The sequence below is a fragment of the Canis lupus genome, chromosome 21 (assembly GCF_048164855.1).
Source record: "Canis lupus baileyi chromosome 21, mCanLup2.hap1, whole genome shotgun sequence".
In the NCBI taxonomy this organism is placed as follows: domain Eukaryota; kingdom Metazoa; phylum Chordata; class Mammalia; order Carnivora; family Canidae; genus Canis; species Canis lupus.
The window spans coordinates 23,452,200-23,468,916 of record NC_132858.1 but is presented as its reverse complement, the minus strand read 5'-3'; the positions used below and the strand labels follow the sequence as shown (position 1 = coordinate 23,468,916).

At 44.3% G+C, this 16,717-nt stretch overlaps 1 long non-coding RNA gene across 5 annotated transcripts in view; it reads right to left on the bottom strand.

Annotated features, from left to right (window-relative positions):
- Positions 1-11,396: 11,396 nt before the first annotated feature.
- Positions 11,397-16,717, bottom strand: part of LOC140612893 (uncharacterized) — a 44,853-nt gene continuing 39,532 nt past the window's right edge. For all 5 annotated transcript variants that reach the window (XR_012014003.1, XR_012014001.1, XR_012014002.1 and 2 more), the window contains 2 exons: positions 14,603-14,809; positions 11,397-12,061 (listed from right to left, as the gene is read on the bottom strand). This is a non-coding gene — a long non-coding RNA (uncharacterized lncRNA). The remainder of the gene's footprint in view (positions 12,062-14,602; positions 14,810-16,717) is intronic.

Sequence of the window (16,717 nt, the reverse complement as noted above, 5' to 3'; positions counted from 1 at the left end):
AGTTTGGACACAGCAAAAACCGTTGCTTTCTTACCAGTTACGAGAAACAGAGAGTGAATGTTACTCACTTTTGTGTTCTAGGACCCTGGTTGAAGGTAAGGGGGGAAGGTTTTGTCTTTCAAACTCTCCAGGGATTTCAAACTTCCCAGTTCTTATTGCTGTGTGCTGAGTTCCCCAAGCTGACTCAGAGGGAACCCCATCCTGAAACAGGTGGGCACCAGCTGCATAAACACTGCCTTTTGCTTTCAGGTGGTGGGTTACTTGAATGACTGTCCCTCTCAAGTAGCCAAGCAAAGAGTCAAGTCTTTAGTGAATTCAAGAGAAAGGGAGAATGGGAGGCCTCAAGACAGGCACCTGCCAACTGGGACTTCGAAGACCATGGAATAGCTATGTCTGTCCATTGTTTCTTTACCACAAAGAGGAAGGGAAAGGAAAAAAAAGAATCAACTAAGAGTGGGAAGGAGTGGGTAGAGAAACCGAGTATGTGTTAGAATCATTTAAAAGAATGACAGCTAAGAAGGGAAAATGATGGTGTCTCTGGAAAGTGAGACGAGGCGCTGGAAAGTTTACGTCAATAAACCCCATCTCTGCTATTGTTTCTCCAACTTCCCTCCTGCCCGTGGGTGCTTTTCTTGGCTGGGACTCCCTGAAACAAGTCCTAGGGAGCCTGAAAGGTGACAGTAAAGCTGAGGAAGGGAGAAAACCAGGAGGCACTCCAAGAGCTTCTTCCCTAACACTCTTCTTTGCTTCCCTTGTTTTTTGTTTTGTTTTTTAAAGAAGGGGAATATTTTTTTATTTATTCATGCTAGACACACAGAGAGAGGCAGAGACACAGGCAGAGGGAGAAGCAGGTTCCCTGCAGGGATCCCGATGGGGGACTGGATCCCAGGACCCCAGCATCACACCCTGAGCCAAAGGCAGACGCTCAGCCACCGAGCCTCCCAGGCGTTCCTCTTCACTTCCCTTGTAATCTAGTCTTACAAATAAAGAGCAACCGTGGAAAGAGGTTGTGACTGCAGCCTTCCAAGGCTCCTGCCAGCTGTTTCTTTTCTTTGCTCAAACCATCAGATCCTATAAGGTTCTCATGAGCTTCCTAGCAGAGGCCCTGCTCAGATGATGACTCATTATAAGGGGAATGGAAAACATTATGAAAGAATTTTCAGCTAATGGGTAAAATGTGTAGGACAGCTCCTATCCAAGCTCCTGCTGCCTCGAGGACCACTTCTTCCATCCCTCAGTCTCCGGCTTATCCTGTGAAAGGATGTTCTGTTTGTCTAGGGCCTAAGCACTCTTCTGGAAGGACAGAATACGGTGGGCTGGACCTGTAGATAGGCAAAGAGAACCCCAGAGGAGGAGGCTGTGGGTGCTTGGCAAGTCTATACAGGGTGGAGAAGCTCACCTCTAGGTTGCTAGTTCAAGCCCCAACTGAAGGGAGAGGAGGAAGAAAGGTAGCTGGAGATGGTTGGTCTCCATTGAGCTCCAATTTTTAGGACACCATACTGCCCTGTGCATCCTCTCCCTGGAAATCAATCAGTCCTCTGGCGCAAGGCAAAATGAGGCCAATCCCTCCAGCATGGGGACAGCCCCTTCGTGCAGCAGAAGCAGAATTCAGGGCAGGGCTGATCTCAGAGGGCCCTTCCTTGGACAGCTTCTCTTTTCTACTTCTACTCTCTCCCTAGGGGATCTCATTGAGCCTGTGGCTTTATACACCAACGCCCAAAGTGACATCCTCAGTCCCAACTGCTTGGAGTTCCAGCCTTGTTATCTCCAACTGCATCCTAATAATCTCCCCTCAGATGTCTGACAGACATCTCAAACCAAACATGTGCAAACAGCATTTCGGAACCTTCTACCCACACCCGTTCCACCCACATGTCAGTTGACAAGAACTCTGTTCTTCCAGATGCTTAGGCCAAGAACTTCGACTCCTCTCTGCACACAACCCAAATGGTAAAACCTTTTTGTCTCTACCCTAAAATCTCACTGTCTTCACTGCTGGTCCAAGGCACTGTCGCCTCTCACCTGTGTCCCACTACAATGACTTATTTTGCTCCTCCCTCTCCTCTCTCTATTCCCATCCAGGTCCCTGAGTGACTTAAAATTTAAGTCAGATCGGGTCATTCTTTCTGCTCAAAACCCTCCAGGAGCTCCCATCTCACTCAGAGGAGAAGCCCAACAGCCTTAGACTGGCCTAGGAGGCCTCATGATCTCAGGCTCCTATCTCATCTCTGGTCTTAGCTCACTCCTCTCTTGCCCCACCAGCCTTCTGGCTGTTCCTCCCAGCTCAGGCTCCCTCTGCAAAGGGCACCTTTCTCCCAGATGCCCACATGGCCACTAGTCCTCTCCTCTGGGTCTCTTGCCTTTGAGTGAGAACTTCCCTGACCACCTTCCACAAACAACAAAGCCTTACCCTTGGCACCCACTATCCCACAGCCTCTGTCTTATTTTTCTGCATGGCATTTGCTCATTTTTGTGTGTATTTTCTATCTCTACCAGAACAGGGCCTTTCCTCTTTTGTTCGCTGCTGTATCTGCAGTGCCTAGAATAACATCTGAGTCATGTAGGTGCTTCATAAATATTGTCAAGTGAATGAATGCATGAATTTCTGATCCACATTCACCCTCTGATCTCAGGATGAGTGTTGTTCCCAGGCTCAGCACGTCAGCATTCTTAACCATAAAGCAAGGGAGGGCAAGGTTTGGGGGTTGTATTTGAGGACAGTGTTTTTTAAAGACCTTATGAGGAAGACATTACACTTAAAAAAAGAATCTGTGAAAATCCATTCATTTTTTTTCCATTGTGACTGACTCATTTAGTGAGAACAAGAAGTCCACGCAGTGGGGAATGTGGATGGGGGAGTGATGTCAGAAATAAGGAGGGGAGCACATTTTGCCATTTATTAAAATGAGTGTTACCCCCTCATTTCATTTCTTTAGATAAACCATCTGTTTTAAGTACAGCATACACGGAGAAAGGTGCTCAAACTTGAAGTGAGTTATTGAGGAGTTATTTCAAAGAGAACACACCCATGTACCCACCTTCCAGGTCAAGAAATAGAACATTACCAGCGCCCAGAGTTCACCTCCCACCCCTTCCCACTACTGCCTTCTTCTTTAAAAAGATCACTATTCTACCTGGTAACACCATAGATGAATTCTGCTAGGTTTTGAACTTTATATAAATGGAATCAGACAATGTGCAGTCTTCTGTAAATAGCTTCTTTCATTCCACACTATAGGTGTGAGACTCACCAATGTCGAGGGCAGCAGTGGTTATTTTCGTTCTGTGCATATTCCATTCTATGAATATGCCACAGTGTCCTTACTTGTTCCACTCTTGATGAACATCTGGGTTGTTTCCATCTTGAAGGTGTTACGAATAATGTTACAAAGAATATTTTTGTGCAGGCCTTTGATGAACGTAAACTCTCATTTCTGCTGGATAAATATCCGGGAACAGATTTGACAGGTTTTGTACACATTATGTTTACACTTAGCATTCTGCAAACTTTGTCCCAAATGGCTGTATCATTTTAAATGCCCACCGACAAGGTATGTTTTCTAGTCGCTCCACATCCTCACCAACACTTGGTACTGTTGTTCATCGTTTTCACACTTGTGGGTGGCTAGTGATATCTCCATATAATTTTTATTTGTATTTCCCTGATGACTAGTTGAGCCCATTTCATGTGTTCATTGGCCATTCTATTTTTGTGAAGAACCTACTCAGGTTTTTTGCTTAGTTTCAAATGAGGTATCTTTCTTTTCTTTATATAGAGTTCTTTATATGCTCTAAATTTGAGCCTTCTATCGATTATCAGCATATCTTCCTCACTCTGTAACTTCAGTTTTTTTTTTATCTTCTTAACAGTATCTTTGGGTGAACTAATATTTTTTACCTTAATAAAATTCAATATATAAATATTCTTTTTTTTTTATTGGTGTTCAATTTACTAACATATGGAATAACACCCAGTGCTATGGTTAGTACTCTTTTGTGTCCTATTTACTGGTATTTGAAGCTATTCTCCTATGTTATCCATCCGAAGCTTTCATCTATAATCTACAGACCACAGAGGATTGATTTTTCGCTGGTATGAGACAGGAGTTGGGTTTTATTTTTATTTATTTCTTTCCTTTGGATATCCATTTGATGCAGGATCATGTATTGATAAGACTGTCCTTTCCCCACCACTCTGACGTGCTCCCTTTTTCATAAATCAAGTGCCTATACATGCATGGCTCTGTTTCTAGATTCTGTTCCGCCTATTTGTCTAGTGGTGTGCCAATGCCAGTGTCTTCAGCACTATCACTTTATCAAAAATCTTGATGTTCTTGATATTGAGCTGAGTAAGTCCTCCAACTCTGTTCTTCTTCGAAGCAGTCTTGACTATTCTTGGTTCTTTGTATCCCTACCTTACTTTTACATGGAATAGAAAGCATTTTTTTAATGTAAAATGTCTTTCCATTTTGGTGGAGCCTAACTTTGTCCAAGCCACCAGCTCTGAGCTGCCGTCCTAAAATCCATCCCACACTTCATTCCACAAGTTGCCTCTAGTGTGGTCTTCTCTGCCATGCCAGGCACTGCCTGGCCCATCCCTCCTTTTCCTCCTTCCTTTTTTTTTTTTCTTTCAAATGGCACTTTCCTGTGTGTACAGTAGAGCAGCGCACCACAATGTTCTGCAAGTTTCTTCTATTAATACTACTTTCTTTTACTTCTAATAATAAATGAAGCATATCATGTTCTTCCTTTTATGTGAAGCATGTGCTAAGTGCTTCACATGCATCATCTGAGTTAATCCTGCCTCTCACCATCATCTCAAGGATCCTACTTCCCCCACTTACTGTTCCTTCTCTCTCAGCTTCAACGTCTCCATAGAACATAGGTTTTCTGAGCTAGAAGGAATCAGAGAGATATTTGATTTGAAAAAAGGGGAAATTAATGCCCAGGAAGGGAACTGAGTTAGATCTAGCCCTCCTTAGCTAGGTAATGGCAGTAAAAGGGCTAGAACTTGGGTCTCTGGCTTCCCAGTCACTATGCTTCTCCCACACACACATTTTCTAGTTCTAGCACCCAGAAAACAGACTCTCGAGCTGTTGCCCACTTGACTTCTTCCCCATTTCCATTTAAATTTCTTCAAAGACTTGTCTATGATGTTAGCTTTTTCCACTTCCTCATCTCCCTCTGTCTCCTCGACCCACTCCAATCTTACTTCCTTACAGAAACTGCTCTCATCAAGGCCACCTGCCACTTCTAAGGCACCTAATCCAATCGTTTCCCCTCTCCCTCACATTGTTAGACCTCTTAGCTAATTTTGACCCACCAGATTGTTTCCATTTCTCTTGCAATGTTCTCCCCTTCTTTTGCCTTCATTTGCTACACCTCCTCAGATTTTCTTCTACCACACTGACTGTTCTTTCTCAATTCTCTTCAGCTGGACCCACCCCCTCCCCTGAACATTAGGCTTCAGAGTGCCTCAGGTTTGCTCTTTTACCCATATTTCTATCCACACACTCTCTCAATGTGACTACATTAGTCCTATGGTTCCAAATGCACCTTCTGACGTTTCCCGAGTTAGTAGTTCCAATCTTGCCTTCCTTCCTGAGTTCTAGACCTTTAACTTCTTAATTGACATCTCCGTTTGGATGCTGTCTTAATTGAGTCTTCCATAAAACAAAGCCTAAGGCAAGGATTAAGATTCTGACAGTTTAATTGAGAGGTGCAAATCCTTAGGTATTGGGTATAAGAGAAAGAAGGAAAGGAGGTAAAGGTGTGATATGATGTGAAGAGCTGTTATTACCATCCTGGCTTCCACCACAGAATGCTGCCAAGAGACCCAGCAGGTCACTCAGAAGTTGTGTTCACACACCATATGGGACTTCTCTGGAAGAGGTGTCTGAAGATACCGTACGCTTGAGTGGTCCACAGGAGAGAGAAAAACGAAGACTTTGACTGGTTCCTTTTTAGCTCCCATTTCCCCTTGCTTATGGTTCACCTCCAGGTTGTAGCTCTACACTTCTAGTATGCATAACCTAAACCCTTGCTGGCTTGCAGGAAGACGCCTTGCAGAGTGATATGCCATTCAAGTCTGGACGTGGGGGAGTGACACAGAGCTGATGGAGCATGGGCTGGGATGGAGGAAAAGAATGAGGCTACACAATGTTTGTGGTCCAATATACATCAGACATATCAAAATGAGCATGATTAAACCAAACTCTTGATTTCTTCCTTCCAACCTAACAGATTCCCTCCTCCCCCCAGGCTTTCTCATCCTAGAAAGTGGCACCATTGTCTCCATTGCTAAACCTTAGTTGAGGAAGCCATTGCTGAAATGGCCTGTGAAGGGGTCGCCTCACTTCCCTTCTTGCTTCCTTTCAATGTATGCTTCACCCTACAAGAGTGACCTTTCTAGAGGCAATACATCAGGGCTCTTCTCCCCAGCACTGGGGCTCCGTTCCATCATTCGGCTCTGTGATCAAAACACTCACTAGGAAAGGCTTTTCCTGACTTTGGAAAGAGGCTCCCTCCCCTAACACTGCCTGCATTACCCTGTTCCACGCATCCTTAGTACTTACCACTCCATGAAATGATCTCATTATAACATGAGCTCCATTCAGGTCAGACAGTCTATTATCTGTCCCCCTGTATCCATAGCACCTTGTATAGTCCTGGGTACCCAAGAGGGCACCATAAATGTTCATTGAATGAAGAAGTGACATAATCAACAGTAGGTGAACTGAGGGCCTAATTGTGTGGCAAGGAACAAATCTATTTGCCTGACTTTTCATCCAGTTAAGTCTTTCTAAGACTAGAAATTCTTTTGAGCAGGGACTGTGGGAAAACTGAAGAGCATTATTTAGGTCTTGCTGGAGTTCAAGGTGAGTCTGGGGATAGTCAGTCCTTCTGACTCCTCTTGTTTTAAATTAAACTTCTGTTTAGAGATAATCGTAGATTCACACCCAATTTTGAGAGGATTCAGAGAGTTCTCTTACACTCACATTCTGTTTCTTCTAGTGGCACACCTCACAAAAGCTATGGCATCATATCACAACCAGGACAGTGATACTGATACAGTCAAGATACAGAAGATTTCCATCACCATAAGCATTCTTCATGTTATCTTTTTATAGCCACAGCTACTTATCTCCTGCCCCAACCACTGTCCCATGCTTCTCTTAGAGATTCATCCAAGTTGTTGCTTGTGTCAATATAAGTATATCTAATTGATTATTATTATTATTCTTTATTATTTTACAGATTGAAGGTTTGTGACAACCCTTCCTTAAGCAAGTATATTGGCACCATTGTTTCAACAGTGTTTGCTCACTTTGTGTCTCTGTGTCTCATGTGGTAATTCTCAACAGCATTTCAAACTTTTTTTTTTATAACAAACTTGTTATATTGAATTGCTGCAATGCCAGGATAAAATTTGAGTGGATGAGGAGTTGCTTCTTATGGATAGGCAAAGAAAGTGGTCTTGAGATGGAACCTACTCCTGGGGAAGATGCTATGGAGATTGTAGAAATGACAACTCAGGATGTAGAATGTTACATAAACTCAGCTGATAAGGAAACGGCAGAGTTTGAAAGAATCTAAGCTGTGGGTAAAATGCTATCAGACAGCATCACATGCTACAGAGAAATCATTTGTGAAAGGGAGAGTCAATGGGTGCAGCAAAATTCTTTGTTATTTTCTTAAAGAATTTGCCACAGCCACCCCAACCTTCAGCACCCACCACCTTGACCAGTCAGCATCAAGGCATCCTCCACCAGCAAAAAGATTACGACTTGCTGAAAGCTCAGATGATAATTAGCACTTTTTAGCAATACATTATCTTATAATGTTTACACATTGTTTTTTTCAGACATGACGGTATTGCAAATTTAATAGACTACAGTGTAGTGTAATAGACTACAGTGTAGTGTAATTTTTGCATGCACTGGGAAGCAAAAATATTCATTTTACTCACTTTGAGGCATGCCTGTGGCTCGTTCCTTTTTTAGTGCTACATAATATTCTATGATGTGGCTATGCCGCAGTTTGTCTAAGCATTCACGCATTGAAGTACAGCTGGATTGTTTCCACTTTGGGGATATTACCAATGAAACTGCTATAAACATCGTAGCACAGGTGTTTGTGTGAAAGTTAATTTGTCATTTCATGAAGATAAATGGCAAGTATGGTAGTTGCCTATTTATTTCCTAAGACACCGCCAAGCTGCTTTCCATAGTGGTTGTACCATTTTACACTCCACCAGCAGTGTATGAGTGATTCTAGATTTTCTACATTCTCACTGCCCTTTGAAAAATCGAGGGGTATTCCTTAGATTCTGCTAGAGTTTGGGGATTCACTGGTCAGCCTTCTTCCCCCCTATTTTTCTAAAAAGTTTGGCTCAGTTGAAAATTAATGATAAAAGCCAACTATCATCTAGATAGAACAGTCCACCAGGCATTTTCCTTTAAGAGAAAAAGAAAGAGGAGAGGAGAGGAGAGGAGAGGAGAGGAGAGGAGAGGAGAGGAGAGGAGAGGAGAGGAGAGGAGAGGAGAGGAGAGGAGAGGAGAGGAGAGGAGAGGAGAGGAGAGGAGAGAGAGAAGAGGAGAAGAGAAGAGAAGAGAAGAGAAGAGAAGAGAAGAGAAGAGAAGAGAAGAGAGAAGAGAAGAGAAGAGAAAGAAGAGAAGAGAAGAGAAGAGAAGAGAAGAGAAGAGAAGAGAAGAGAAGAGAAGAGAAGAGAAGAGAAGAGGAGAGGAGAGGAGAGGAGAGGAGAGGAGAGGAGAGGAGAGGAGAGGAGAGGAGAGGAGAGGAGAAGAGAAGAGAAGAGAAGAGAAGAGAAGAGAAGAGAAGAGAAGAGAAGAGAAGAGAAGAGAAGAGAAGAGAAGAGGAGAGACGAGAAAGCTCACATATTTCTCAGCCTCCCCAGTCCATTTTTAATAACATCAGAAATGGTGACCATCGCTTGAGGCTTTGGAGGAGTCGTCTTGGGGCCAGATTTCTGTCAAGGCCTTGGTAAGCCAGGAAACCACATACTCAAGTCAAATCAAGTGGGTAGAGGACACCCTGACAAGTCCTGTGTAGATTCCAGGTAGAGAGCTCTGTGGATGGAAGCAGCAACAGTAGAAAGTCATGATGCCTTGCCTGAGCCCACCCTGGGTTAAAAGCTGCTTCTCAGGAAGGGAGAAGTGAGCTCTCATAGGTAGGATTGGGGCCATGCTGGGATTTTCTCTTTGGGGGCTTGACAGGATAAAACTGAGAAGCAGACAAGTCTGCTGTCCACTCCTGCCGGATTGCCCACAGTGTGGTACTCTTGTTTCCTCCAGAGACCTAGGACACCTTAGCTCTCCTTTGCCTTGCCTTGCTCTCACCTTCTCAAAGTCATCTGTTTCTAATATCATAGCTCTTTGTATTTTATTCAGCACAAACTTTTATATGGTGGTTCCTATTTTCCAGGCATTGTTTCATACACATTAGCTCCACTAAAACTCTTAGTGACTCCATAAGGTAAGAATCATTAATGTCCCAATTTCACAGGTGAGGGAATTTAGATACAAAGAAATCAGATAACGTGCCCAAGGTCACATAGCTCATAAGTGACAAAAGTGAGATTCACACCCAAGCAGCCTGGTTCCAGAATCCGTGTTCTTAATCATTATATTATGAGGACCGTCTACCATTGACAAATATGCTTTAAATGATTCTCTTTTTCAAAGCCATTGGTATTTCGGTAAAGGTTGAGGTGCCTGGCAGGCACAGTCCATGGAGCATGTGACTCTTGATCTCAGGGTTGTGAGTTCAATCCCTCACTGGGCATGGAGGCTACTTAAAATAAAGATTAAAAAATAAAAATAATAAAAAATTACGTGGGTATACCAGTAAGGAAAACAGCTTTTTGCTACAGGAATGAAACATTTAAATGTGGGGCTTCAGACAGCATAAAAGAGACATCTGGAGGCACCACTGCCTTCTAGGTGCTTTTTATCTACATCATAGCCTGTCTCCCAGGTTAGGGCATGTACAGGACCCCCACAAGGAAGAATTTATTGCATATAACAGCATTATCTTGTGGAGGTTATTTCAAGGAACTACAACTAACATTTAAGTGGCATTCCTATGTGCCAGAAACTGGGCCGGGAGCTGTGCATTATACCAGCAGCTGTATGGGACACGGGATATTGCTTCCCTTTTAGAGATGAGAAAACTGAAGCATTACGTAGTGAGGGGCCGAGGAATTTGATTGCCATTGCTATGGCAGTCCTAGCTAGGTCTGTCCGAACCCAGTCCTAGGTCTATCTGGTCTCTTCTTCAGATAAAAAAAAAAAAAAAATGACTAAAAAGTTAAAGCTTCTAGTTTTCTGTTCTTTATTTTTGGTTGGCATGTCAATTTTGGCAACTGAAGGTGAGACTAGAACCTTCCATCTCCCTACCCATGAATCAGTTACTCTCCCAGGTTTTCACATTGCAGAGTATGGCACCGCCAGTAGCTAGGTGCTCAGATAAAAAACCCAGCACTCGGCCTCTATTACTCCCTTATCCTACCTCCTTTCTGCAAATTACCAGCAAGTTCTATCAATTTTGCCTCCAAAGTGCACCCCGAGTCCATCCACTTCTGTCCATATCCACCAGCAGCCCGTGAGTCCAGGCTACCACCATCCATTGCCTCAACATCGTCAGCAGCGCCTTCTGAGCACACACCTTGCTTCACCTGCAATCTACCTCCAAGTGGAAAATGTGTATGATCTTCTTAAGATAAGGATTTGATCTTGTCTCTTGCTTAAGATGCTTTCTATTAGATTTGAGGCCTGCTCTCTAACTAACCCCCAGCCAGAGAGAAGAGGCCATGCTCCTCTGCACTTGGGGTCGTGGCTGCCACTTTCTCAGAAAGTCCCACTGAATCTGCATTAGACACGCTCCCTCTGCTAAGATTAAACTTATCAATCCATCCACCCAAGACTCAGACCGGCACCCGGCATACAGTAAGCACTCAGTTAACGCTAGTTCTTGCTACTGCTTTGATCATTGTTCTAGTAGATACTCTAAGAATGTGTGTGTGGGTGATTAGCTATAATGAAGTAGGAAAGAGGACTAACATTATGATCTGGGCCCCCAGGAGCGTCTACGAGGGGAAGGTCAGCTGTTTTTAGAGGAACATGGGCTTGTAAATTCTTCTCTCTGCCTGAAAGTCAGAGCTCTTACTGCTATTGCCATGCACACAATTACTTTGTGCCTGACGGAAACGTGTAAAACAATAGCAATGTCAAATGTATTTTGAGAAAATACAAGAGTACTTAATATATGGTTAGAGGCAACGTTTAGACTTGTCTGATTTTCTTAAACAAATCTCACCCTGGCTCTTACAGTCTCGCATCACTTGTTTTTCTATTAGCAAAAAAAGTACCTAAAACAAAGTTTGTCCTCTTTTTAATTTTCCGGTATGCTTGTTAACAAACTGAGAAATAACTTCGAGAGACATGAGAAGAGGGGAAAGAGCGAAGAAACGTTGGGTTGAAATCACCCACGAAATGGATCATTGTTCAATTAAGAACTGCTTTTTAACAGTGGGAGAGGGGACAGTCCGGAGACCACGCCCACCAGGTGGCCCGGCCGGACTCCTCTTTGGCAGCCGGAGCTCTGCTTTATGCACAAAGATGTCCTGTCCATCGTAGCAGGCCTTGTAATACCTCCTGTCCAGTGACGGGGCCTGCTTCCGTAGGTCACGGGTCAGCCATCTGATGAACTATGACAAAGCCACTAAAACGACACTGGCAAAGACCTTCCAAAACCTGGGGAAAGCCTCACGTTACAATTAAGTGCATAAAGGCGGCCAGTGAACAGCACGCGTGAAAACCATGCTAGCTGCCCTGTGACACTCACTTTATTGTGGGCATCGTTGCCAAGTGTGAGCAGATATAGGACGGGCTTGGAAAGGGGTCAAGGTGGGCACCGTGCCATCGACCCCAAGCTCTTCCTCCTGTAATAGCCAGGAGTGGAGACACACCGAAATATGAAAGGTGCACATCGTTGCAGACTTTTCTGTTTTGTTCTTCTGCTTTTTGCAAGTGTTCTCACACTTTAAAAAAAAAAAACAAAAAACACTTTTGGTCTCTTAACATTTCCCTGGAAACATCTAAAAGGCAGCTGCTGTGGTCTCCCATCATCCCCCTTTCCCCCGCCCCCAGACCCCCACAAATGTGTAAATAAAGCACAATCTTTATGGCTTTAATTTATAACAGGCTAAACTTTCCCCCGTAAGTTGAAACTCTGACCAGAAGTTTGTGGGTGGGTCGGGTGTTGTGGGTTTTTGTCTTTTTTTTTTTTTTTTTTTCTGTCGTAGTCTCTTTTGGCTGATAAACTAGCACTTAAGTGTTTCCCTTTTCCAAACCTCCAAATGACAAGTGTCTTTGTGGGGAGGTGGCAGGCCAACCGTCGTTGCCAACACAACGGTCCTGGGGACACTTATTTTTAGTTCGCTGTTTAAACAACGGTTAGGCTGGGCAACCAGGGGCCTCGAGGCCCAAGCTTCTAGGATCCAGAGCGAGGGGCTCTTAGGGAGAGCGCCCGGCAAGGTGGGCAGCACTCTGCGGGAAGGCCCAAGCACCTGCTCCCTAGCTGGGCCAGACGCAAGGCAGGTCTCTTGTCTTGGGTGAGAAGATTGAGACCCACTTTTGACACTGGCGAATGGGATCAAGGATGCTCTGAAACAGAAACATGTGGCCTCCAGTTGGACGAACGCAAATCCAGGCAGCCTCAGGGAACTAATTATAGCGCCGAGGCTGATGATGAAACGCAGAGACCGTCGCAGACATCTGTTCTACGGCGTGCTCAGCATTCTGTTCATCCTCCCAACAAAGCCTGAGGCAAGGTGTCTCACCTCCTGCTGGTCAAGTGGTTGGCATGTCACCAAGTGAGGCCAATGAACTCTCCCCAGGGAAGAGAGATCCTGGGTGAAGTGACCTAAGGGACCTCCAGCCAACGGGGAGTCCATGCATTTCTCTGACCTGCTTCCCAGCTTCCTGGCCTGTACGAAGCCAGACCTTTCAGCTTTTTATTTGACCCTATGAGTTGCTCTGTGGCCTAATATGTGTGTGTGTGTGTGGTATGATAGGTGTGTGTGTGTGTGTGTGTGTGTGTGTGTAACTTTTCATTTGTTTTTTTGATTAAATTAGCCAAAGTAGGTTTTTCTATGCTTGGAATTAAAGAACTCTACCTCAGATGAGAACCTCAAATATTTCAATATGCAAATATGCATATCTCTGTCTGGCTCTGGATGGAAGGTCTACTTCTCTCTCCGCCTCCTCCACGCCAATGTCCCAGCCCAGATACTTTCAACTTAGGGGAAAGTGAGTCCCCCCACCTTTAAACAGGAGCTGTGATATGCTCAGTTTTATGAAAGCATCAGTGATTTTCTCCCCCTTCCTTTTTCTACGAATGCAAGCTTCGTACTATTTCCTAACCACAGGCAGCCAGGTGACTCATCTCGAAAGGACCCTTCAGAGAGGAGAGGGAGTGAGGGTCTGCCCAGGACCCGTTTCTCGTATTGCTGCTGTCGGACCTGACTTTGCTCATCCTATAGTCCTTGAGCTGGAAAGCAGGCTCTGGCATTGAGCTCAGAGATTGACCACCTCTAGCAGAAGTGCCTTGGACACCATGAGAGAGGCGGTGGATGTCAAAAAGCAGTGCTCTCGACAACACCGGGTTCTGTCACAGGTAGTGTAGAAAGAACTAGCCTCACCCATCTCAACAGAATCTGGCTCCTCTGTCACAGTAACTGCAGGGGCAACATCAACATAGGTGGCATGGGATGGGCAATGACCCCCTACCACCACCATGGCCACTGCTGCTGTTCCTTTGCACAGCGTGGACAAGATCTCTCATCTCCATAGCATATATTTAGGTTTCAAAGCATCTCTTACTTCGCTCGATGCACCTCAAAATCCCTTAAGATAGGAAAAGCCAGCAACCGTGGTCTCATTTTATGGATATGGAAACTGAAGTAAGTGCTGGAATGTCACATTCAATCCTATAGGATATTATCACTGATGGTTACAATGGTGGTCATAGGTGTCAACTTATCAGACCTCTCTCCCAGAATCTCTTTACAGCACAACAGAAACAACAGCAGTTCATATGTATGCTCTCTGTGGATTTCAAATTTATTCAAGTAGATGCAATTGTCCTCATTTTCATGGTAAAGGAACTGGGGCTCAGGAAGATTAAGTAGTCTGCCTACAACCACATAATTGGTACGTGGTTGAGTCAGCCTAGGGACTCAAACAGTCTGACTCTGAAGTCACCCTCCAGACTAGAAAGCCACATGTTGGTTGGCCCATTTTTAAAGGAAAAAAAAAAATCCACTACAATCAACTGGCCAGACCCAGAGGCTTTGTTCTGTTCTAATCTGACCCCCATTTGTAACACTCATTAGTCTGAGAGTAAACATCCCATACCCACCACCGGCAGAAGTGGCTCTTCACAATTATTTTCAGCTCAGAGTGAAAAGGTGCAAGAACTCAAAGGAGAAGATGTCCAAGCCCATCCCAGATGGCTTCAAGGACTTGAGTAAACACTCAGCTCAAAAATGCTAACAAAGTCCCCAGCCTTGGCTGCTTACCTCAGCCTGTGGGTGCCAGGCCAACAGAAGGAGTAGCCTGGAAAATGTCAAGGATCTAATCAGTTCATGCTGAAACCAAACTTGACTTCCCTCTGCAGTGTGTATCCCTGCCATGTTGGTCTGCACAGCCCGACAGACATCCAAATGTGGCAGGAAACCCAGTGGCCTCGGCCAGCGACATGTTCTTTTCAAAGCGGTGTCCGGAGGCTACGGAGGGAGTCAGGTCGGACAAGAACTTATGAATAACATATGATCAAAGCTTTGCTAAGACTTAATATCATTCAAATGACACCCACAGACAATGGAAAGGTATTTTGCTCTCACAGGCAACACAGGGCAACCCGGTGAGCGCAAAGACCTTGGTCATTGGCAGCTCTAGCGTCTCTCAGTGCCTGTTCTTCTCTTGGAAAGTCTTCTTCAGACAGTCATCGCCCCCAACTATCCTTCCTCCCCAGAACCAGGGCTTCTCCAGTGTCTTCCACACTGCCTGTCTGTCCTGCCTGGCCCGTCTCTATGCTGTTTTTGATAAGAAGGGATCATAAAGTGTGTTTCCCCTATGGCTGTTCACTCCTGCAAAGTACTAGTGACTAAACCAAAGCTGATAAGCTATTTCACGGTTTATATGCTGCCGGGTGATAGTAACTTAATCAGGTTTCTCAGGTATATTTTGAAATTTACTCTACTAATAACTAGTGGAATTTTCTGGTGTTCTGGGAGGTTGTGTAGCAGGGCTCTTTCATGCTTGCTTTTATGCAGCAATCCTGTCCTTTTAGACAGGGTCATGTGATGACGGCATGTGTGGCACGTATGGACTAAGGCATTTGTTTCTCAGCGAGAGACCTTCCAGCATGTTCTCCCTCTGTTGTGGAAACTGTGAGTCATTTGTTGAAATAGAGGTGTCATAGGACTAAAGGCACCTGGATTCCTGAGGTATCATGTGATGTCCCAGAGAACCATCCAGACCCACAATGGATTTTGGGTGAAAGTAATAAGCTTCATTCATGTTAATCTGCTAACATCTTTGTGTGATTTGTTAGAGCAACACGGTCCATTATATCCTGACTGTTACAGCTGCTAACTCCTGACCACTTTCAAATCATAATCCATACTTTGGTTCCTGTCTACTGTTAAGAGAGATGTGTATTGGGGCACCTGGGGGGCTCAGATGGTTAAGTGGCCGACTCTTGATCTTGGCTCAGCTCATGATCTCAGGGCCCTGGGATGGAACCCCATAGTGGGCTCCATGCTCAGGGGAGAGTCTGCTTCAGGATTTTCTCTCTCCCTCTGCCTTTCCCCTGCTTGCTCACATGTGCTCTCTTTCTCTCTCCCTCTCTCTCTCTCTCAAATAAATAAATAAATCTTAAAGAAAAAAAGAAAGAAAGAAAGATGTGTGTCACTTACCTGCATGACTTTGGACAAGCTACTCTCTTTTCTTTTCTTTTTTTTTTAATTTATTTTTTATTGGTGTACAATTTACTAACATACAGAATAACCCCCAGTGCCCGTCACCCATTCACTCCCACCCCCCGCCCTCCTCCCCTTCTACCACCCCTAGTTCGTTTCCCAGAGTTAGCAGTCTTTACGTTCTGTCTCCCTTTCTGATATTTCCCACACATTTCTTCTCCCTTCCCTTATATTCCCTTTCACTATTATTTATATTCCCCAAATGAATGAGAACATATAATGTTTGGCCTTCTCCGACTGACTTACTTCACTCAGCATAATACCCTCCAGTTCCATCCACGTTGAAGCAAATGGTGGGTATTTGTCATTTCTAATAGCTGAGTAATATTCGGTGTCCAACGAAAGATGAATGGATAAAGAAGATGTGGTTTATGTATACAATGGAATATTACTCAGCTACTCTCTTTTCTTAGCATAAGTCTCCATATTCTGTGTAGGACAGGATGGCTGGTCTTCTGGAGATGTAAGATTTTACCTAAATGGCAATCCAAAGTTGCGTGGTACCTGTTCTCTAAAGATAACTACTGAATGTCAAGGCATGCTGATTTGTCCCAAAACAAACAAAAATGTTTCACCCAAGCCAAATACTTTTTACCTGATTGTTTCTATAAATAAGCTTGAGGGTCAAGATCCTGCGTTGACAGTACATAA